Consider the following 25181-nt stretch of genomic DNA (forward strand, 5'->3'; position numbering starts at 1 on the left):
TGATCTGACACTGCCAGCCATTTTGGCATGTCTTGTCTTCTTCTTTGCGCTTGGCCCCGGTATTGCTGCTTGCAGCTATATTTATTATTCATCTTCTTCTTCTTCTTCTTCCGCCACGAAGTCAATGGCAGCCCATAGAACCGTATGGTAAAAAGTTATGAAATTTGGCACACTCATAGAGGACAGTTTGAAGTGTCAACAGAGCAAATTTGGAGTCTCTAACTCAATACCTCTAGCGCCACCACCTGTCCAAAGTTGCACTAATGTTTGTGATGATAACTTTTGAACCATAAGGGCTAGAAACAAAATTCTTTTTTCCTCTGATTCCTTGGCTCAAGTCGATTCGATTGCAAATCGATGTCATGAAAATTTGAAATTTTCCCGCCATTTTGAATTTTCTGAAAAACCTACTTTTGCGAACTCGTCTGAGACGGTTTATCCGATTTGCACGAAAATTGAACCAGATTATCTTCAGACCATGCTGAAAAAAAAACATGGAATTCAAGTTGATTCGTTAAATAATTTTTGATAAACGAGCGAACAAATTTTCCGTAGCGTTGTAAAAATACACTTAAGGCTATATCTCCACAACGCTTTATCGCATTCAAACCAAACTTGGTACAAGTCATCATAAGCATGACCTGAGGCAACATGCAGCGTTTCGGCGCAGCGCCACCTACTGGTCCTGAGATATTAAAAATGGCTATTTTTGTTAATAACTTTTGAACTTTTTGTCCAAAAGATTTTGTCTCGTTAGATTCAGGGCGGCATGCTGAGTCGTCTGATATCCAATTTTACCATATCGGCCATTTTGACTGTCGGCCATTTTGACTTATGTGCTAAAATGCTGTATTTTATGAACACATGAACGGATTGTTACGAAACTCGGCTTGGGTCATCAGCACTATGTCCTGAATGAGCCCAAGAAGTTTCGAAACAGCGTCACCAAGTGGATAATTTTTCTTTTCAAATTCTTATAACTTTGGGTGAACTTGACTTGTGTTCATGGGAGTAACTTTTTTTTCTCTCCTGAATCCTTGCCGAGTCCAACAATACCAGATTTGCCAGGTTTCGATCTATGGTTTGTGCAGCGTTTCAATTTAGCTCTTAAAAAACGTTAGCTGATATCTTCGAAACCGCTAGTCTGATCGAGACGAAACCAGCGTCAGAAGTTCGGAAACATAGGTCGATAGCAAAACGCTATTTCCCAAATGTCAAAATATTGATAGCAAGGGGGTGTAAAATCCAATCAAAGTCAGGTGTCAGTCATTTTTCATGTGATTTTTCATATAAATATCTGTAACTCCAAAACGAAATTAGATATTTTCACCAAAATTGACACACACATGTATGGGCTCACTCCGAGGACACATACAAAAATGGTATCATTGTGCCTCTTGGTGGCACTATAATAGAACAAAACATGAAATTCCCATTGACTACAATGCAGTATTATGATATACAATTCTATACTTTACAAATTAATTGTTGTATCATTACGAAACTTGGTATGTGCCATCAGCACCATGCCTTTAAGGTACTTAAAAGGTTTAAAAACAGCACCACCATGTGGTCCATACTTATAATGAAAAGGCCTCTTGAGGCTAGATCACTGCAATGACATATTGACACTATATTGACACCCTGCTTTGATATATTGACACCAATCTTTGCAAGTGTCCTTGTTCCCTTATTCTGACTACACCACATCAATTTCGTAACTGTGCCACCTATTGGTTGAAAGTGATAAATCCATAAATCATTATTATTGACTGTAGTTATCATTTTACAGCTATTTTGCCTAAAATCACCTTAATAGGTCTTTAATTGCTCATTGCTGCAGCTGATCTGACACTGCCAGCCATTTTGGCATGTCTTGTCTTCTTCTTTGCGCTTGTTATTGACTGTATCATTTTACGGCTATTTTGCCTAAAATCACCTTAATAGGTCTTTAATTGCTCATTGCTGCAGTTGATCTGACATTGCCAGCCATTTTGGCATGTCTTGTCTTCTGCTTTGCGCTTGGCCCCGAAAATGGCTGCTTGCAGCTATATTTATTATTATTATTATTATTAAATTGTTTTTATTGGTTTTTCATATTGAAACATTTTGACAGAGCGCCTTGATCCATATATAAAGCGCTCCGGATTATAAGGTGCACTGTCGTTTTTTGAGAAAATTAAAGGCTTTTAAGTGCGCCTTATAGTGTGGAAAATACGGTTTCAAAGACAACACTTTTTTTTATCTCGGGTAAAGCAAGGAAACGTCACCTTACCTGGCATTTAGGATAAACAAATGTGACATAATGGATAGCACTCGTCCTGTCTTGGAGGTGGAAAAACAAAGTTCTTTATGACCTGCAGGATTTCTTTTAAAAGGGTTTTAAAATGAAAGAAAAGACAAGAGTCGGCTTTTGTATAGCCTATTGTAAGTTTCAAATTTAAAATGTTTGTGATTTTAGGCTATAACCTGTTTAAATGTTTTGCCACTTGTGCTAACTCTAAAATACTAGGCTATTGAAATATAAAGTAATGGATTGAATAAAATGTTTCAATGTAGAACGTTAAAACGTGACATCTATGAAAGTGTAAACAGAAGAGAATTGCAAAGAGAATTGCAATGCATTTTCAGTAACAACTATTAGATTTGAATAAATGCTGTGTTTGTGGTATAGAACAGCGGATCAGTTGCGCAGCGCCAACGCAGCACATGTGAAAGCACAACAGCGCGTGATGCACCGCATACACAGTGTGTGTGAAACGGGTGTAAGACTCCCTTATTTATCTGGTTAAAGGAGAACTCCAGTCAATTTTAACATTGAGCTCATTTATTTGTACATTTGGAGTGCTGTCAATACAGAGAACAACGACAAAAATCGGTGTTGCCTACCAGTGGTGGACAGTAACGAAGTAAATGTAATTCGTTACTGTAATTAAGTAGTTTTTTCGAGTATCTGTACTTTACTGAAGTATTTCCATTTGGGGATACTTTTTACTTTAACTTCACTACATTTCAAAGTCAAATATCTTACTTTTTACTCAACTACATTTTGCGAAATCAGTCGTTCCTTTTTATTTATGAGTGGATTAAAAAAAACTGAAGAGGTCAAGCACGCGGCAAGCCACCAATCAGGGTACAGCGCGCGCTCTGTTTTGAACTTGGTCTGGTAACTCTGGTTACCGCTTACTTAGTGCGTCAGTGCAACTGCATAACATTTTGCGAGTGCCGATTGTCTTCACTCTTCATTAAGATGGAAGAATCACAAACTCCTGAATCTAAAGTGCCAATTCCACAACATCCGTGGCCTTATTTGCAGGTTTTTTTTGAAGTCGTTGAAAAGAAGAAAGAGTCCTTCATTTTCAACTGCCTTCTTTGCCTGCCTCGGGACTGTAAAATTTCTTCTTACTGGAATTCTCCTTCCAATCTTAGGAAACACGTTGAGGTAAGCCATTTTCATTCTTTTGGTCATTTTTAATTGAGTAATCTAATCTAACAGTAGCTCTCACCATTGTGTTTTAGTTAAGTTAACGTTAGCTGTTTCACCAACGTTTGTAGTATTTGAAACTGATCGAGTGATCCGATATTGTGAAATGACACTTTTTGGTAGAATATAAATAACATTTTGACTAGTTTTGCATGCAGCTTATGATGCTAAACGGTTGACCGGTGTAGTGGTGCTGCTTTGCTTATAAACGTGATTTTCAAAAGTTCAGCTTCCAGAGCCCCGCACATGACATGCAAGAAAAAAAAATATTGAGCACGATTCAATATTACTGTGTTTTCCCCCGATTGATTTACTAAAACGTGCGCACAAATTACTATTTCTCTCCCTCGATTTATAAATCATGTGCATGATTTTGAAACTCGAGGGAACAAATGAGTAAATTGTGCGTACGATTTAGCTTTTTTTGTGTGCATGTCATGTCTGGACCTCCGTTTTGATCTACGTTAAGCCTAATTTGTAAACATTTCACTAGATTTATTGAAATCAATTACATCTATGACATGCAAAAAGCATATTAAATGATTATTTTATTTGTCAAGGGGAGGAAGACTAATCTCTAGATATGTAACGTTAGTTATTTTTTTGAATATTTTCTTTTTGCAGAGAAAGCATGGTAGCCACTTGCAGCAATATATTGCCTTAACAGCGCCAAGGAAAAGAAAAATGGAGAGTGAGGAGGCTCCTTCAACCTCTAGACAGCTAAAGCTGGGAGAAACTAAACTAGTCACACAGAAGACTGTGGATCGAGCAGTGTTGAATTTTGTGACCCAGAGTCTCCAACCATTTAGTGTGGTGGAACAGCCATCATTTAAAACTTTATTGCACGATCTCCAGCCTAATAACACTCTAATGTCAAGGACCACTTTACGTCGTAAGATGGATGATGCAGCGCTTGAGATGAAGACTAATGTGAAAAAGGCAATGTCAGGCATAGATTACATAGCAACGACAACAGATTGTTGGAGTTCAAGGAGAAGAGGTTTCATCGGTGTCACTGCCCACTGGGTGGATCCTAACAGTTTGGAGAGGTCGTCAGTAGCACTAGCATGCAGGCAGCTCAAAGGCCCACACACTTTTGATGTTTTGGCTTGTGCACTAAATGACATACATTCTGAATTTGGCATACAGAACAAGGTTGTTCGAACTACTACGGACAACGGGTCAAATTTTTTAAAGGCATTCCGTATATTTGGAGAGCAAGATGAGAACAACAACTCTGCTGAAGATGAAGCTGAAGATGAGATAAATGATGAGATGTGTGACGATGAGGATGCGGATGGTGTCGAGGTGGACTTTGTAGACATCACAGCTGTTCTAGACGAGGATGATGGCCTACAATTCCAACTTCCAAAACATCACCGTTGTGCCTGCCACTTATTAAATTTGATTTCCACAGTGGATGCAGCCAAAGCCTGTTCAATCGAAGCCTACAAGAAGCTGTCCCGGTCAGCCTTCGCAAAGTGTCATGCATTATGGAACAAGAGTGGCAGATCTGCGGCTGCAGTAGAGATTATAGAAGATGTGTGCAAAATTCAGCTGATCCGCCCCAACGCAACAAGGTGGAATTCCTTATTTCTTGCCGTTGAGAGAGTGCTGCGAATCATCAAAGATCAGGGTGAAGGGGCTATCAGGACTGTCTGCACTTCACTCAAGTTGCCAATGTAAGTGCTGTTTTTTATTTCTTATTTTTTATATTCATCTTCCAAATAATGTTAATACTAAAACTGTTTTTAAACACATTACTTTGAGTAGTTGCTTTAATCCTCAAGGATCTGATAGGAGTAGATACAGCAGGGAAACAGTAGATACTGTAAAATGACATGCCCCTATCTCTCCCTCTATCTCTCTCTTGCGCGCACACACGCACACACACACACACACACACACACACACACACACACACACATACAGGTTAGCATGACTTATAAGGACAATTTCTTCAAACCAGAAAAAAAGGTGGTTTAGGGGGACTATGACTTCCTTTAATGCTAGAGCTTTCAAATAAAAATGGAAATGCTTTAAAAAAATCCTGGGTTCAAAACACAAACTTTATTATTTATTTAAACTTTATAAAACATGATACATGGCACCCTGATTTTTTGCTGACTTACAAGGACGTGTGTCCTAGAAGACAAAAACCAGGATTATGAGGACAAAGGGTTTACAAGGACTATGTGATGTCACAATGACCTCACAGTTCATTAGCATATACAACGAAACATGACTACACACTGCACTGCAAAGACAGATGGGTTTACTGGGACTGTGAGATGTCTTTGACATGAACGTTAATTATCACTACACAAAAACGAAGCCAGAAAGGTTTGTACTCTGATATCACCCATGAAACCAAAACAGACCTTTAGCTTTAAGGTTTATTGTTTGGATTATATTATAAAGTGCTGGTCATATAATTAGAATATCATCAAAAAGTTTATTTATTTCACTAATTCCATTCAAAATGTGAAACGTGTATATTTTATTCATTCATTACACACAGACTGATATATTTCAAATGTTTATTTCTTTTAATGTTGATGATTATAACTGACAACTAAGGGAAATCCCAAATTCAGAATCTCAGAAAATTAGAATATTGTGAAAAGGTTGAATATTGAAGACACACTCTAATCAGCTGATGAACTCAAAACACCTGCAAAGGCCTTTAAATGGTCTCTCAGTCTAGTTCTGTAGGCCACACAATCATGGGGAAGAAGCTGACCTGACAGCTGTCCAGAAGACAACCATTGACACACAAGGAGGGCCAGACACAAAAGGTCATTGCAAAAGAGGCTGGCTGTTCTCAGAGCTCTGTGTCCAAGCACATTAATAGAGAGGCGAAGGGAAGGAAAAGATGTGCTAGAAAAAAGTGTACAAGCAATAGGGATAACCACACCCTGGAGAGGATTGTGAAACAAAACCCATTCAAAAATGTGGGGGAGATTCACAAAGAGTGGACTGGAGCTGGAGTCAGTGCTTCAAGAACCAGACGTATGCAAGACATGGGTTTCAGCTGTCGCACTCTTGACCAACAGACAGCGTCAGAAGCGTCTCGCCTGGGCTAAAGACAAAAAGGACTGGAGCTGCTGAGTGGCCAAAGTTATGTTCTCTGATGAAGTCAATCAGGGTCCCAGAGTCTGGAGGAAGAGAGGAGAGGCACACAAGCCACGTTGCTTGAGGTCCAGTGTAAAGTTTCCACAGTCAGTGATGGTTTGGGTGCCATGTCATCTGCTGGTGTTGGTCCACTGTGTTTTCTGAGGTCAAAGGTCAACGCAGCCGTATACCAGGACGTTTTAGAGCACTTCATGCTTCCTGCTGCTGACCAACTTTTATGGAGATGCGGATTTCATTTTCCAGCAGGACTGGGACCAGCACACAGTGCCAAAGCAACCAGTACCTGGTTTAAGAACCATGGTCTCCCTGTTCTTAATTGGCCAGCAAACTCACCTGACCTTAACCCCATAGAACATCTCTGGGGTATTGTGAAGAGGAAGATGCGATATGCCAGACCCAACAATGTAGAAGAGCTGAAGGCCACTATCAGAGCAACCTGGGCTCTCATAACACCTGAGCAGTGCCACAGACTGATCTCCTCATGCCACGCCGCATTGCTGCAGTAATTCAGGCAAAACCAGCCTCAGCTAAGGATTGAGTGCTGGACATGCTCATACTTTTCATGTTCATACTTTTCAGTTGGCCGAGATTTGTATTGGTCTTAAGTAATATTCAAATTTTCTGAGATACCGAATTTGGGATTTATTTGAAATATATCAGTCTGTGTGTAATTAATGAATATAATAGACAAGTTTCACTTTTTGAATGTAATTAGTGAAATAAATAAACTTTTTGATGATATTCTAATTATATATGACCAGCACCTGTATGCTGGGTTCAGTCCTTTTTGTTGGGTGGTTTTCACTATGACGACTAGGTTTTGGGTCACTCCCTGCCGAGTTAGCAGCTGGGTTACTCTCACTGACAGTAGTAATAGTGCTCCCCATCACAAACATGTCCAGCTAATGGGTCACATAACCAGCGCACTATCAAATCTTTACAGAGAGAAAAGAGAAGACTGCACCCATACCAACATCACAGAGTGTAGTGTCATGAAGCATGCCTTCTGCCGCTGCCACACGTGCAGTCTGGGAATCTTTGTTGATTACACTGGGAGTCATGTATAGTGATCATACCATGCTCGACTGAAAGTGAAGCCTTTAATGTCAGAATGAGGAGATGACACCAGCTACAGCTGCTTTAGCACAGAGCAGGGGTGTCCAAACTCGGTCCTGGAGGGCCACTGTCCTGCAGAGTTCAGCTCCATCTTGCCTCAACACTCCTGCCCGGAAGCTTCTGTATGCCTTGATGAGCTGATTTAGCTGTGTTTGATAGGGGTTGGAGCTGTACTCTGCAGGACAGGACAGTGGCCCTCCAGGACCGACTTTAGACACCCCTGGTGTCTCATCAGAAGACTGGATTAACCCCCTCCATTCATATGGATTTATTTGACCATCTCTTTATGAACGTTTTGAAGCCTCAGAGTTTTGGTTGAACAGACTTTCAATGGAAGGACAGAAATCTCTCAGATTTCATAAAACATATCTTCATTTGTGTGCTAAAGATGAATGAAAGTCTTATGGGTTTGGAACGACATGAGGGAGAGTAAAATATATTTTTGGGTGAATTAACCCTTTGAAATATTCAAACCATTAGAGTGATAATGTAGTAGTGCTACAGTGGTTGGATTAGAAGCATGACTGCCTCTGGATCGTCTTTGCAAGTTTTACTGAAACATCCTCGCGGGTTCTAAAGAAACAATACCTCCCCTTCATTAAAGAGGCTTCTGCGAGGTGGCAAATAAGCAGTTGAGCAAGTTATTAAAATAAAGTCACAAGTTTTAACCATGTTAATGTTTTGAATTTAATATTTTGAAGAGCTTTAAAACAGTCAATGTGAACAGCAATACATTTTGGTTATCTTGCCACAGATGCAGATATCTGAAACATCAACTACAGTTAATGCATGTCAGATGAAACAAAATGCCCAATCACAGCAGCCACTTCTGCTTTTTCTTCATATCAGTCGATGTTCCCACGATGTTCAGCACTTCCATCACTAAAAACAAGAAAGCATTGCAGTGTGAAATGTTTAATATTTAAAAAATGTTCAGACTTATAAAATCTAAAAAACTGCCATACTAGCGAGCTGACTTGTTCTCCTGTTTTATCAACAATTTCCTCGCTCGCCACGGCACTCATTTTCCACTTATCACTCCCCGCCGGTTCTGTTACTGAAGAGTCCAACACGAGACAACGATATGCCGCAACCAGACAGGATACTGTTACATGATTGGCTGTTAGCAGGGCACGCCCTACGTTGCTAGGTTACCAGAGAGCGAGTGCCTTTGTTCATGCAACCAAACTTGCTTCTCAACCTCGAACGCATTTTTATTGATATCGGTTACGTGTCTATCGTGATACATATCGTTATCGTTTTATCGGCCAGCCCTACGCAGCGCTGAGTTTATTTACACACGTGCAGCTCATGATACAGTGTCTCAGAACAGCTCATTTACTGTGAACGCAGCTGAAAACACAGGATCATGAGCTGCCCGATGTCAAACAACAGTACTCGAACCATCAGCACACATTTATTAGCTGACAGTCAGATAAAAATAAAAAGATTGATGTGTAACATTTAAATAAATTATTACATTTTATTAGTAATATTTGCAGCATAATTTCATTATTTCAGGAATCATAAGAATAGACAATTTTTTTCTACAGTATAATGTTATCCAATCACTGCATTCAAACTGGGTTTGACAATCATCTGTCATAGTCACACTGCAGTGACCTGTGATCGCACAGACCAGGGCCCTCATTTATCAACGGTGCGTACACAGATCTGTGCGTAGTGAGTGCGTAAAAGAACAGTTTCACGCAAAGTGTGGGATCTAACAACTTGAACTTGGACGTAGAAAAGTGTGTAAATATAAGCACATCTCTGAGCACGCTTACGCTGAGAATCTAGTGCTAGAACAGCGACACTACACATAAAAAGCATTTAAGACAGTTTGCATTAAGCAGATCACATATGTCCTGTTTCCTTTCATTATAAAACACTCAATGTCTCATTTTTGTAGTTTTAAACAAGATGTGTAATTTTTGTCAAACCCTATAAAAGACAGCTGTGACAAATGTAATTTATTTCCTTGGACCCAACCTACATCCAGTTCCCTTACCGAAATCCTCAACAAGCTGGAATAAAATGGGGCTTTCATGCTATCGCCATAAAAGCCCCATCACCAATGAATTTGATGATGTAAATAGAAAAGGGTTTCATTCTGTTAACATGCAAATCATTTGTGATGCAAATTTGTTGTTGTTAAACGTCGTTGTGCAACTCCTTCTGTGTTTGTGAAGTTCCTCTTCTTCGCCACAATTGCAGTGAGGAAAAAACACAATCATGTGATTTTTAAAGGGAGTGTTGTCCCCATATATGGTTGATTGGAGGCGTTTCCGAATGCTTATGACCGTGAACAAGAATTGCACATGTGGGATTTATCAACATTGAGTGCTTACTCATGTGCGTAAGAACTGTGGTGCGCATGTTTGATAAATACAGATTTTATTGTACTTAGGCCCATTCTAAATTTCATTCGTAGGACAAAATATAGAACCTTTTCTACGCACTGTTGATAAATGACCCACAGTTCAGAACATGTGATTTGCGGATTAATTGCAAAATTTAACCAAAAGTCCAGTGCTCAGATACTGTACTAAATAAAATATTAAAAAACAAACTGGCTTAAACACTAATGTATCTTACAAAACGACAATACCTGTTCTGAACTTGCTTCTGGCAAACAGGGTTTAAATATCTCAGTGGAGGCAACATCTGTGTTCATCTGTAAAGGAGAGGATGAAAAGAAACACGGCTGTAAGACACTCGCTGGAGCTCAAGAAGCTGCAAAATAAGACTAAACCTAGACATGTAGTTTTTGGAAACAAACTGAATAAACATGGGTTACTCTGAAGGCATTCTGTTCCCTATATAACTAATACACTACAGTGTCCTAGTAAACCTGTCTGTCCTCACAATACAGTGTGTTTTCAGGTTCACACACTCATGCCCCAGTGTTTCCTCTATAACTAATACACTACAGTGTCCTAGTAAACCTGTCTGTCCTCACAATGCAGTGTGTTTTCAGGTTCACACACATGTCGTGTGTTTCCTATTTAACTAATACACTACAGTGTCCTAGTAAACCTGTCTGTCCTCATAATGCAGTGTGTTTTCAGTTTCACACACTCATGCCCCAGTGTTTCCTCTTTAACTAATACACTACAGTGTCCTAGTAAACCTGTCTGTCCTCACAATGCAGTGTGTTTTCAGGTTCACACACTCATGTCCCAGTGTTTCCTCTATAACTAATACACTACAGTGTCCTAGTAAACCTGTCTGTCCTCACAATGCAGTGTGTTTTCAGGTTCACACACTCATGCCCCAGTGTTTCCTCTATAACTAATACACTACAGTGTCCTAGTAAACCTGTCTGTCCTCACAATACAGTGTGTTTTCAGGTTCACACACTCATGCCCCAGTGTTTCCTCTATAACTAATACACTACAGTGTCCTAGTAAACCTGTCTGTCCTCACAATACAGTGTGTTTTCAGGTTCACACACTCATGCCCCAGTGTTTCCTCTATAACTAATACACTACAGTGTCCTAGTAAACCTGTCTGTCCTCACAATACAGTGTGTTTTCAGGTTCACACACTCATGTCCCAGTGTTTCCTCTATAACTAATACACTACAGTGTCCTAGTAAACCTGTCTGTCCTCACAATGCAGTGTGTTTTCAGGTTCACACACTCATGCCCCAGTGTTTCCTATTTAACTAATACACTACAGTGTCCTAGTAAACCTGTCTGTCCTCACAATGCAGTGTGTTTTCAGGTTCACACACTCATGCCCCAGTGTTTCCTCTATAACTAATACACTACAGTGTCCTAGTAAACCTGTCTGTCCTCACAATGCAGTGTGTTTTCAGGTTCACACAGCGCTTGACTCTACATCAAATCTCTATCAACTTTATACTTTTCAGATGTACAATAAATAAACATAATATTAAAAATTCATCTGGCTTAAACACTAATGTATCTTACAAAACGACACAATACCTGTTGTGAACTTGCTTCTGGCAAACAGGGTGTGGATTGTATCAACCTTATTTTGAAAATATGAACAAGGCTTGTTTTACGGATATTACAAATAAGGAAAACGGAGCAAGAAAAGAACAAGATCTGCTAAAACTCAAAATATCATGCCCTTTTCTAACTAATCCTAAACTAACTTTTCTTCACGGAATAGACAGAAAAGCCCTCTTTGTTCTCTTTATACGGGTCATTCTCCTTCTGATGATTGTGAAAGAGTGCGCCGGTGTCTACTGTTGCTATTATCAGAGGCCACTTTATCTGATTGATGGACAAAACGCACAGCTTATATTTTATATAAAATAACAGTGACGTTTTCGCGCAATGAAAGCGTTTTATTTCAACAGTAGTGACCGCAGTGACGACTTTGCAGTTGACAATGGCTTGAGCGGTTTGACTCAGAACTATTCCTGTCTCGACAGAGAGCTGTCATCTGCTCTTGTGATCTGTATCTGCTTGCGTGTTACACGCGAATGGTGCTTTTGTGCATTCAAGCGTTTGAAGCGAATTCGCGTCTGACGCCCGAGTTGAAAAATTTGAACTTTGGCGTCAATTCGCGGCACGCTAACCAATCAGGAGCCTGCTCACTGCGGTCATGTGGTAAAGTGATGTGATGAGAAACCCTGCATAATTTAAAAATACTAGTGTCACAATATTTAGTTTTAAGACTTTTTCAGGTGACAATGTAGTTGTTTAAAGCTCAAATCTGAGGTTTATTTTTAAAGAGAGCGCCTATTTAAAAAAAAAATCGTGTGTTTTTGGAATTGTGAGATCCAGGCGATCACCGGGCGCTCAGCGCTCATAACCCCGGCGAGATCAGCCTTTCCTCGGCCAGTCCTTCTGGCGTCTGCCGCTGGCTCTGATGTCCTGTAGTGGTGCATCTTGTGTAGATCTAACGGGCGATCTTTGGTGTCATGAATCTATAATTTGTTGTCTGCCAAATCGTTTTGACTGAGGGCAAAGAGAAGTTTCATAACTTTATATTTTAAGGATATTTAAATATACATGCAGTGAAGATAATGTAGGAGTTACCTGGACCACATTTGTGTGGCTATTAATGCTTAATATATATTTTTAATTAAAATGAAAAGAGGCAGAGTGGTTTTTTATGACATATTTCATATTTTATGAGTACCTTGAACGCGCGTCAATTTCGCATCCAGCTCTCGATTTCTACGTGCGTCCAATTCGCCGCGGACGCGCGAATGCATTCATTGACGCTCTATTCGCGTTTGGTGTGAACGCAGCATGACACGTGTCAATGAGCTACGTACAGAGAGCTGTCATCTGCTCATGTGATGGCAGTGGCCGTCCTGAGGAGAACGTGGGCTGCTCTAACACGTATCAATGAGCGACGGACAGAGAGCAAGCCCAATCCAGTGAAGGCGGTAAAGAAAACAGTGTGTGTCTGTGAAGGCGAGCTGTGAAGGTGTGGATGACGCAGCACGATTCAAAAATACATGTTTCAAGATCGATTTGTAATCGATGCATCGAGAAAACGAGTGAATCGTTACACCCCTAATTATTGGCACTGGAATCTGATATTGGCTACATTTAAAACAACAATGTGAATAGCTGTACTAAAAAATCTGATCTGAGCACAGACTGTGATGACGCGTTTCAACGGTCATCAATATCGTAAATCCTGCAACGTTTTTTGTAATTTCATTTTTAAAAATATATATACATTTATAACACTAATACTTTGTATTTTATTGCTTTTGCATAAAATGACAAAAACAAGTTACCGCTGCTGTGAGGGTGTTACTGATACAGCGTCTATGGGAGTGATGGTGAAAATTAACATCTTAATTTTAAATTAACATCTCATCACATACGTGTGATGGTACATGTCTTCAAATGCACTATTGTGTTGTACTCTGACATAATAAAACAGGACAGATGTATGTGGTGTACCTTTAAATCTGTGGATATATTCGGCTGCTCGAGGTGCGGCTCGTCAGGTCTTGAGTTAATGTGATCTGCGTCTCGTACAGGCTTAGGTCTGCGTCGTCCATTTCATCTGGCTGCAGAATTAAAGGCATAGTATTTTAAACAGAATAAAAAAAAGCATACAAATATTTGCAAATACATAAATCTAATATGATACTCACTCTATTTTTTCCCTCTTTTTGAAAGTTGTGAAATCACCATTGTGGCGTTTTTCTTTTGCTATTTGAGTAAATCGGCACACAAAAAAATATTTAATGTATTCTCTCATTCACAGCTATAATATTTAACCCAACTATGACGACTTCCGCTCGGAGAAACCTGGAAATGTGAAATGGGTCTATAGAGCACCAAGGCTCGTAGTGTGAACGTCACCTTAAGTGTACACGCTCAGAAAAGTGTATGTTAGATCAGCGTGTAAATATAAAGTTTATCTGGCAAGGCTTTAAAACGCATGCAAACATAAGCTTTCATGATGGCGAAGATTGCGATGCCACTGTATCGCTGCGCTGCAAAACATGTGTGAACGTAGGGCTGTAACGATTTGACCAAAAATAAAAATCTCGATGAAATGAACATTTTACCTCGATTACGATTAATGAACGATTATTTTGCTCTTCTTTTTTTTTGCTTTCTTTTTTTTTGCTTTCCTTTTTTGCCCTTATAGTTCACTGATAAGGTTTGTACTGTAAATATTTTCTACTATTAAAGGTGGGACATTTTTTTTCTAATGAAAGTGCATTTCTTTGTGATTTTAAAATACTTGAAGGAAACGGTTCACTTTCAGCAGTTCTGGTCTATGGGGCAGATTTCTGCTTGTTGTACATCAGATACAGATAAATTAACACACAGGCCTACATTACATTTATCTTAATGCATTAATGAGACAGTGATTGTGTGTGTGAATTAGTCATACCGTATTATTAATTATGAAGCTGTGGTTTGTACTTACTTCAAAAGGTAGACAAATCTATGCCATAACGGTATCTAAGCTACTTTAGTGATGAATCACAGGACGGCGTTGACACTGCGTTTCTGCTGCTCTCTGCGCGATCTTCACGGGATGTGTGAGCTTCTGTCTCAGTGTTCGTGTATCACAATATATCAGGCGTTAGTTCAACATAATACGCATCTGATGGTCTAAAAACGCTTCAGTGTTCAAACTGGAAGGGCTTAAAACAAATACAAATGACAAGCTTGTGAGGACGCTGGTGAAAGTGATCTGGCTTCGGGGCACACGCGCCGTCTGTGTGTGTGTATCAGCGCATATAAGAGCGGCGATTAACTTCCCTGTATAAACTGTGTAAAACATGCAATTACCATAGTAATACTGAGCATCTATAAACACAGATAACTGCTCCTGCATCTTTCCGTGTGCCTGCAAACTGCACTTGATGTGACTGACGGGGCAGAGTCACGTGACTAAAACCGAAATGGCAAAATTACGTCGGTTAGAGGTTCTAAATTAGTCGATTACTTTTCGATTAATCGTCCAGCCCTATGTGAACGTGCATCATGTTTGACAGAATGGTGGGACGGAGGTTCCAGAAGTGCAACGATCTCTCTACAAGGCAGAACGTGGATATAATAGTTCACAATCTAAGATCGTGATATATCGCACAGCCCTCCTTGTCCTTTGGCAGTTTATCACGTGACGCTCTGAACGCTCTCATCACATACGTGTGATGGTACATGTCTTCAAATGCACTATTGTGTTGTACTCTGACATTATAAAACAGGACAGATGTATGTGGTGTACCTTTAAATCTGTGGATATACGTCTCGTACAGGCTTAGGTCTGCGTCGTCCATTTCATCTGGCTGCAGAATTAAAGGCATAGTATTTTAAACAGAATAAAAAAACAGCATAAAAATATTAGCAAATACATAAATATAATATGATACACATCCATACAGTGTCTATCCACCTTATTTCGCAATGCAAAAGTAACCTATTTTCTTTGAATGCACAAGATTTCTAATTCATCAGCACCATTATGAGTAAAACATAATGCTATTCTATGTGCTGCTGTATTATTAAGACTGACCGATGATTATAAATAAGTACAATTAATTTCCTGTTTCACATGACAGCTTATTTTACATGAGCAGGCTTGAAAGTACCTCTAAATGAATCCATATCAATTTTCACTTTTAATCCATATATTACTTTATTATGCTAACAAAACAAAAAATGTAGTAAAGATAATATTCTTTTATTCCTTTTTGTTTTTTTATTCTGATATTCCAGCCTTAAACGTGTTTAATTATTATCTTAAGTTAATATGCTAAATTTGACAGGTTAAATTGTACTGTAACAGTCAATATATTAATAATTAGAAAGATCAATTCTATATTTAACCTAGGATCAAGTAAAAAGTCAGACATTAAATATTACATGACATAACTTTATTACATAACTTTTGGATTATTAAATATGTTTAAAATGTAGACTAATGGAGTGTAAAGCTGCCCAAAGATTATTTTAGGGAAGATTTGCATTACAATAATTATACTCTGTCACAATTTCATCAAAAGATGTCGAATTAACATTTGCAGACATTCAGAATACTTTAACTTTACCTGATGAGATTAATTTTTGCTTTTAAATGCATTTGAATATGTAATGATTATAAAGCTCATTTAATCCTGTCACAACGCACATTCAAGGCAATCTGAGGCTTTATAAACAGCTGAATTCCTCAATGATGGGAAGATTATTAATAATTGTTAATACTTATTCTTAATAATTATAACTTTTCATTAATAAATACATGCGTTATTCAGTTTCCGGGGTAACGTTAACATTACCATGATGAGACTCGCGCTCGACTGTGTAAATATATATATTAAAGTCTGCCAACCGAAAACTAAGTGCAGACAAACACATAGATATGACTAATTTATATGAATCACTATATAAAACATATAAACGTAATGTACTTACCTACTAGGCTGCTGTTTGACAGGGCCGCGATGACGGTCACACTCCGGTAGGATCTCAATAATGCGCCTGCGCGTCTTTAACCAATCAGACAACCGCGCGCCATTTTCAAACCGTCAACGCCCATTATCGTGTAAATGTGTGTACGCTAGCAGTGGCAGATCCCACCGATAGGCGGAGTGATGAGATACACACAAACACACCAGAAAACTGGTATACCTACTTAAAGGGACATTCAATAAAAAAGCAGGAGGATGTTCCTGAGGTTCATAGAGATGATTTCACGCTGTTTGAATTACAAGGACATGTCCTAGGTCCTTATAATCCCAAATGTCCTTATAATGCTGGTGTGTAAACTGGTGAAATGTCCTTGTAATACACCAAAACCAACACACACACACACACACACACACACACACACACACACACACACACACACACACACACACACACACACACACACACACACAGAGGGGGGTTTTTGTGAAATGTGGGGACATTCCATAGGCGTAATGGTTTTTATACCGTACAAACCGTATTTTCTATCCCCTTACCCTGCCCCTGCCCCTAAACCTACCCATCTCACTCACACACACACACACACACACACACACACACACACACACAGGGGGGTTTTTGTGAAATGTGGGGACATTCCATAGGCGTAATGGTTTTTATACCGTACAAACCGTATTTTCTATCCCCTTACACTGCCCCTGCCCCTAAACCTACCCATCTCACTCACTCACACACACACACACACACACACACACACACACACACACACACACACACACACACACACACACACACACACACACACACACACACACACACACACACACACACACACACACACACACACACACACACACACACACACACACACACACACACACACACACACACACACACACACACACACACACACAGAGACCCTACCCCTAAACCTACCCATCACAGGAGACTGTGCAGTTTACTTTCTGTGAAAAAAACTAATTCTGTGATTTATAAGCATTTTGAAAAGTGAGGACATGGGGAACGTCCTCATATTTCACCCTCTTTTTGTAATACCCATGTCATTATACACATTTGTGTCCTGATATTTCACAAAAACATGCCCACACACACACACACACACACACAAACTTAAAAGTGTAATGACATGAAATTATTAATTGTTTTTGTCTGAATGTGTAATAGGTTGAGTCCAGTTGAAATTGCCTTTCTGGAAGAGTATGCCAGAACCATGAGCCCCCTAGCCAAAGCCCTCAACATTCTTCAGGCTGAAATCGATGTTCAGATGGGATGGCTTCTGCCTACTCTGAACCTCCTCATCTCAAAACTTGAGCGAATTCGCATTACCTGCAGGTACTGCAAACCTCTGGTGGATGCCATCCAAGAAGGCCTGCAGCAGCGCTCTGGAGACATTCTGGTAGAGCCAGAATTTATTGCAGCTGCAATCCTTGTCCCGAAATTTAAAACATCCTGGACTTCGGATGAACAAGTTGTCAAACTGGGTAAGATTATTTTAGTTTTGTTTTTGAAAAGTGTTGTTAGTTAAAGATTCAAATAAACTGAGCCAAATCATTTTTTAAAGATATCCAACTTAATTTATCTTGACATTCTCAATTTGTTTAAGATAGTTTTAAATTCACCTTGTAAAATACAGGCAATACAGTTCTATTAATATTTTAATCTGGAGAAATGTGTGAATAAAATTAAGTTTGATTCTTAGCACCTGTGTCCATTTCAGGCCTGGACTTCATCAAGGACCATCTGGAGGAAGAGCCTTCGAATTAACCACTAGGGTTGTGCCGATGGACGATATCATCGTCCATCGTGATGGCTGACCGACATCACGATGGAGCGCGACCATCGTGATGCCACGCCCCCGTTGCGAGTGCGACACACACTAATCTCTTCTATAGTATTAGTTAAACTAAAAACTTAGCAGGAATTACTCTAAATTAAATTGAGAATGTAACTAATGCATATAGCCTATGCTATTTTAAATACTGTAGTCTATGCCAGATATATGCATAGCCTACATTTTGAAATCATTTGAGGCTGAAACATCCATATGCATGCGTGTTTATTTTAGCACTTCCGTCAGTGAAACAACACAGCCAATAAAACATTTAAACGATTTTCAGTAAATAATCATTACCTCAAGAATATAAGAAAATTAAATATTAGTTAGAAAAATATTTTATTCATACTATTTCCCTGCAAAGATGTGTCATAGGCTATACCGCTCTGCGCTTTGAGAGGAATGTGGGACACGAGCTGGATAGACACCTTCTCGAATATCTTCAAGTTTTCTCCTGATGTTGCAAGGCAACACTTGTTGTAAAAGTTCTGAAGAGCGGATTTTATCTTCCACAAGGGCAAGACATTTAGGCAATGTTTGATTATTCACTGCCAGAGAAAACGAAACTAAAATCACCGCGGCGTGTGTGTGAAATGCGCTATTCAAATAGACCGCTATTCTTGACGCGCCTAACCAAGTTTAATAACAAGAACAAACTGTGTTAAATACAATTTGAAGTAAAAAGGTATTCGTCCTTCAGTGTTTTTTATGCTTTACCGCAGTAAAGGATGTGAATAGTTAATAGACTTAATTATAAGCAAACGAAAGGAAGAAACGATTATAATCCCCTGCGAAAATGGCGACGTGAGTGAAGATTTAGGAAAAGAAACGAGATGTCCATGTCCATTGGGATAAAATGGACTGGGCCTATTGTTAAAATTCACGGAAAATCGAGTGACCAGATCCAGATTGCAAAGCAGAATGAAAAAGTGCTATCTGACCATTATTTCCTTTCTAGGCTAAAAGCTTTGTGCTTCACTCCTGTAGTAATATTCACGTGCAAGTTGCAACAGCATTCACATACAAAACACTGGGTTAGTAAAATAACGAAATTATTTTTTAAGAGTAGAAAATAGTATTTATGTAAAGAGATATAATTTTTTAAAAAAGAGCTCAACTCTTAGTGGAAGGAACCTATTTTTTCCCCTCACGTGCAACCTATAGCGGATGATTCATTGTTTGGGTTAGTAAAAATAACGAAATTATAGTTTTAAGTAGAAAATAGTATTTATGTAAATATATATAGTATATTATCTACCTATTTACATAATTACCCCCCCCCCCCCCAAACGACGATATCATCGACCATCACGATGTTTTACTGTAAACATCGTCAACTGCCAATTTAGGGGACATCGCCCAACTCTATCAACCACCAGCTGATGGTTCCAGTGCCTCTGAGGAAGAGGACTTCTTTGCAAGCATGAAGCCTACTCATGGTCAGGAAGGTATCAAGCAATTAGATGGCTACCTGGCAAGCAAAGCTGATGATAAAGAAATTCTCAAGTCCTTCCCAGCAGTCTGTAAGTTGTCTTTGCAAGTCAACACTGCTTTACCCGCTTCTGCAGCTTGTGAACGTCTTTTCAGCACAGCAGGGCTTATTTTCAGTCCTAGGAGGGCAAGAATGGACTCCAAAAATTTTGAGAATCAGCTCCTTCTCAAGCTGAATAAAAAATATTGCCAGTTTAGTTAGATCATAAGAGCCATACTGTACTAGCGCGCTCATCAGAAATGTTACTTGACATGTTGTGTAATTTGTTTTGAAATTTAACACACACACACACACACACACACACACACACACACACACACACACACAATATACACATGTGAAGCAGTTTAAGATTAATGCACAAACACTGACAATCATACATGAAAACATTACAAAATTGATTAATTCAAGTTTTTATATACTAAAAACTGTTACAATAAACCTTACATTGAATCTGTCTGCTTTTGAATCGTCTTATTTCATTTGGTTCTAAAGGAAATTGTTTAGCTTCAAGATTTTGGGATCATGATAATTTTAACATATATCAGTGTCTGAATAATTAATATAATTCTAGATCAGTGTGCTAAGAGTAACAGAGTCTTTCAACATAAACTGAGATGATTAAGCAAGAGACTTGTGAAAAAAAAATGATGAGGACATTATAGCCATAATAAATGATAGTACTTTGGATACTTAAGTATATTCGAAGGCAAATACTTTTGTACTTTTACTCAAGTAAAAATTAAAAGGGAGTACTTTTAATTTTACTGGAGTAATATTTTACCTAGTGTATCTGTACTTTAACTCAAGTACTTGGTTTGTGTACTTCGTCCACCACTGTTGCCTACACAGAGTTATTCTATTTTTAAAATTTGCACCCTGTTGACTTCAATGGGGCAATGTTTAAACCTGCTTTTAGCCTCTTTACATCCTTGAAGTGTCGTTACAAGTGCACAGCCAATGTGAGTGATTCCTTCAGCGTGAACACGGGTCAATTTTACTGCAGTAGATGTGAAGGATATTAATAAAAATGAAGTTAATTCAGCCAGCGCTCATACCTCTGTTTACATCCTGTTTTAGGTAGAAGTCCAGAAGATCTGATGGATAGTTCATCCGAATCAGATGTTGAACACACAGAGGATTTTTTTGAGTTTGATGATCGTGGTTATCTGTTCGAACCTGAATATACGGACTAAGATGGCACAAGATGTCGAGAGAACGGCACAAACAGAGGAGCAGGCAGAGGATGCTGCTTCAAGGGCACGGCGTGCAGGGACATGGTGGTGCTCCTGTGGATACTGTATCGCAATGACTACCGAGGAAGAAAGCCTGTGCTGTAAGGAATGGGATCTCATACAGCCTGGTCTGTGTGGGTCCACAGATAACCAGTCCTTCCAGAAAAATGCTGCTTTTTTTGTGATTGTTGCGGGCAAAAATCCTTGATTATGCGGCATGTTTTCTTAAAAAATGCGATGAAAAATGCGGGATATTTATCTAATTTTATGCGATGAAATTGCGGGAACTTGCAAAAACTGCGGTTTGATGAAAAAGAAAAAAAAAGCACTACATCACAAAGTGCTGGGAATATTTAAGTTCTCATCTTGTTTTATTGAAGACCTTAATAATGACTCAAATTTACAAAACATTGAGTCAAACAAGTTCTGTAACTTTACAAAAGGAATAGGCTACAACTTCTGAAAAAATGAATAAATAACTTCCTGTTTTACAGAGCTAGCTAAACAAAGACATTTGAGTGCTTCCAATGCACAAAGTGCAATCTCTTAAAGGGTTAGTTCATCCAAAAATTGAAATTCTGTCATTAATGATGTCCCCTCATGTCGTTGGACACAAATGAAGATATTTTAGTTGAATTCCGATGGCTCAGAAAGGCCTCCATTGGCACAATGTACACTCTCAAGACCCATAAAAGCACTAAAGACGTCGTTACAAAATCCATCTCACTACAGTGGCTCTACAATAACTTTGTGAAGCGACGATAATAGTTATTGTGCGCAAAGAAAACCTAAATAACGACTTATATAGTGATGACGATTTCAAAACACTGCCTCATGATGCTATGAATCAGAGTCGATTCATGATTCGGATCGCACGTCAAACTGCTGAAATACGTGACTTTGGCGATCCGAACCACTGAATCGACTCATTGATTCATAACGCTTCAAACTGCTGAATCGACTCATTGATTCATAACGCTTCAAACCGCTGAATCGACTCATTGATTCATAATGCTTCAAACTGCTGAATCGACTCATTGATTCATAACGCTTCAAAGCTTCATGATGCTGTGTTTTGAAATCGGTCATCACACCGGGAAACTACTTTGCACGTCTTTTGCTGTTATTTTTGTTGGCAAATGGAGGTTTGCGCTTCATCATGGTTTCACCGATATCTATGTTTCTCCACGGGGTTTGCAGCTTTTTGATGACATTCATGTCGGGTAATTACGTCACTTCAAAACGGTCCCATGGCAATAGGTGGAAATGGCAGCTCTTGTGTGAAGTAAACAAACATTTTTCAACTTTCTGCTAATATATATGACTTTTTTTGCAATGAAAATGCGGGGATTATGAAATCATGCTAGCCCCGCATATTTTGCACGCGGAAATAGGCAATTTATGCGGCGAAAGTGCGGGGTATTTGAAAAAATGCAGCCCCCGCATAAATATGCAGACTTTGGCTGATAATGCATTAAATCACGCGATCGCATAATCACGTTTTTCTGGAGGGACTGGATAACGGACATTGTTTCGCCCATACAGAGAGGTTTCCCCATCTGATCTACAAGGATGTTCTTGAAGCTTTTTTTTTTTTGTCCCTAAAGTAAATTGGAAGAAGCAACCTAAACCGGACGGACCTGATGGCCAGCTGTCTAATGAGTGAGTACAACAGTTGTTTTTGTTTTTTTTTCATAAATAGACGCGCCACTTCGTCAGTAAACTGACCAAATTTCGCCCTTCCTCACCAGCCAATGCAGACTCGTGGCCTACCGGGTGATTTTAGAGTGGGTTCTGAGAGGAGAGCGTCTTGGCCGTGGCATCAGAATAACATTGCCTAGCTGTGTTGTAGCAGCAATCAGACAAGAGTGCCCCTCCACCACTGGAATTTACACGGGATTCAAAGAGGCAGAGGAAATCTTCTGAGTGTAATATTATGATTTCTAGTAATACTTCCTATTGTCATAACTAGACAAAGTAATTGCACCGTTCTATTTTGAAAAAGTTTGAATATGTATGTTGCACTATTAAAGTTGTATAAATACATTGTAAGAATATGTCAACTGTACAGTTCTATAATAAATTGCAAACACCTGACTGTTTTCAGTGGTATTGTGCAACCAAGTGCAACCAACCACAACTGTAGAATCTCCGGGTTGTGCAGTGGTAGACGGTGAAAGCTCAAGCACAAATATTTCTTCATTTGATTACTGCAATTTGGAAAGGCACAAACTCGAACCATTTTCTCATATTCCTCTAAACTAACTACAAAATCCATCCATCAGATCTGATATTCTCAGAACACCACACAGCACCGCCATCGGCTGGGCTGACAGCTGACAGTCTGAGTCTCCACTGTTGCTTAGTTACCTATGATCGCGCGCGTGAACTCGGCAATCGACTGCTGTGGACTTCTACCTAAAACAGGATGTAAACAGAGGTATGAGAGCTGGCTGAATTAACTTCATTTTTATTAATATCTTTCACATCTACTGCAGTAAAATTGACCCGTGTTCACGCTGAAGGAATCACTCACATTGGCTGTGCACTTGTAACGACACTTCAAGGATGTAAAGAGGCTAAAAGCAGGTTTAAACATTGCCCCATTGAAGTCAACAGGGTGCAAATTTTAAAAATAGAATAACTCGGTGTAGGCAACACCGATTTTTGTCGTTGTTCTCTGTATTGACAGCACTCCAAATGTACAAATAAATGAGCTCAATGTTAAAATTGACCGGAGTTCTCCTTTAAGATCATCAGTTTGTTAGGAGACCGATGACATCGATGGAGGAATTTGCAGTTTTAAATCGCAAACTACAATTCCTGTTCATCAGGAGAGAACCAGACCTGTTATAAAAGCTAAATATCCTCGAATTAAATTAATTGAAAAGAAACTATTCAAGTAGTAATAGAAGATGTTCGCTGCCATAATGATTACAGTAGCACACACAAAAGTAGTAGCGGTTTACACACTTCCCTTGCTGACTTTCCGCAATTGTGTAGAGGTTGCATTTGCCACATGATAAGCTCTGTCATTTCTGTTGCATTTGAGAAATGGCAAACGAAAGCAAAATTAAAGCGTACTACTCATTTGAGCTTCCCAAGGACTTTCAAGTGCTTCACACTTTTTCCAGCACTTTGACGGTATAAATATCCATTTTAATGTATAAACTGTTTTAATGTGATGACCAAAAACATTTGTTCATATACTTATGCTAAAACAAAAGAACAAGCTGCTATCAAACTGACTGCTGCACTGAACAAAATCTCAGATTGGTTACATCATTCATGTCTTACTCTTAATGTGAGTAAAACCGTGGGAATGTATTTCTCTATTAAAAGAAATGATAAGCATCAGCCAGATATTTTAATTAAAGGTAAAGCAATAAATATTGTTAAGCATTTTAAATACCTGGGTATGATTATAGATTCAAACTTAAATTTTAAGAAACGTATACAAAAGGTTTCAAGATGTGTTAGAGCAAGCTTAATGATTTTTAGGAATATTAGGCATCAATTATCTCTGACTTCTGCAAAACTTTTTATGCACACAATGATTTTTCTACATTTATCTTATTGTGCTACAAGCTGGTCTCAAGAAAGTGTAACAACATTGACGGCATTATATATTCTCTATAAACAAACTGTGAAAGTTTTAGATAAAAAAACAAGGAGTTATCATCACTGCCTTATCATCAGACATTATAAATGATTGACGTTTGATAGTTTTTTATTGTTTGCAGATATATGTAAATTAATTCATGATCTTGCGCCACCACCTCTTGAACAGTGTATGACTTTCTGTAAACACAACCTTAACTTAACTGAATATTTTTTTCCAGTTTTGCTCAGTTATATTTATGAAGCTTACCACATCTATTAAAACTGGTAACTTTTTTGTTTTGTTTTTGTTATTGTGTTTTCATCCAAACGACTTTAAGTTTCATATCTTAGGTTTGTATTTGTA

At 38.8% G+C, this 25181-nt stretch overlaps 1 protein-coding gene and 1 long non-coding RNA gene across 2 annotated transcripts in view; both read right to left on the reverse strand.

Annotated features, from left to right (window-relative positions):
• LOC307122453 (uncharacterized protein) overlaps window positions 1–25181 on the reverse strand; it is a 102092-nt gene that overhangs the window by 75021 nt on the left and 1890 nt on the right. The window lies entirely within an intron of this gene.
• LOC307122454 lies at window positions 8405–15488 on the reverse strand. Its single transcript, XR_013816045.1, has 4 exons — window positions 15431–15488; window positions 13836–13893; window positions 10347–13748; window positions 8405–8617 (listed from the first exon to the last, which is right to left on the reverse strand). It is a non-coding gene; the product is annotated as an uncharacterized lncRNA (long non-coding RNA).

This window comes from Gobio gobio, assembly GCF_949357685.1.
Source record: "Gobio gobio genome assembly, contig: scaffold_109, whole genome shotgun sequence".
Classification (NCBI taxonomy): Eukaryota; Metazoa; Chordata; class Actinopteri; order Cypriniformes; family Gobionidae; genus Gobio; species Gobio gobio.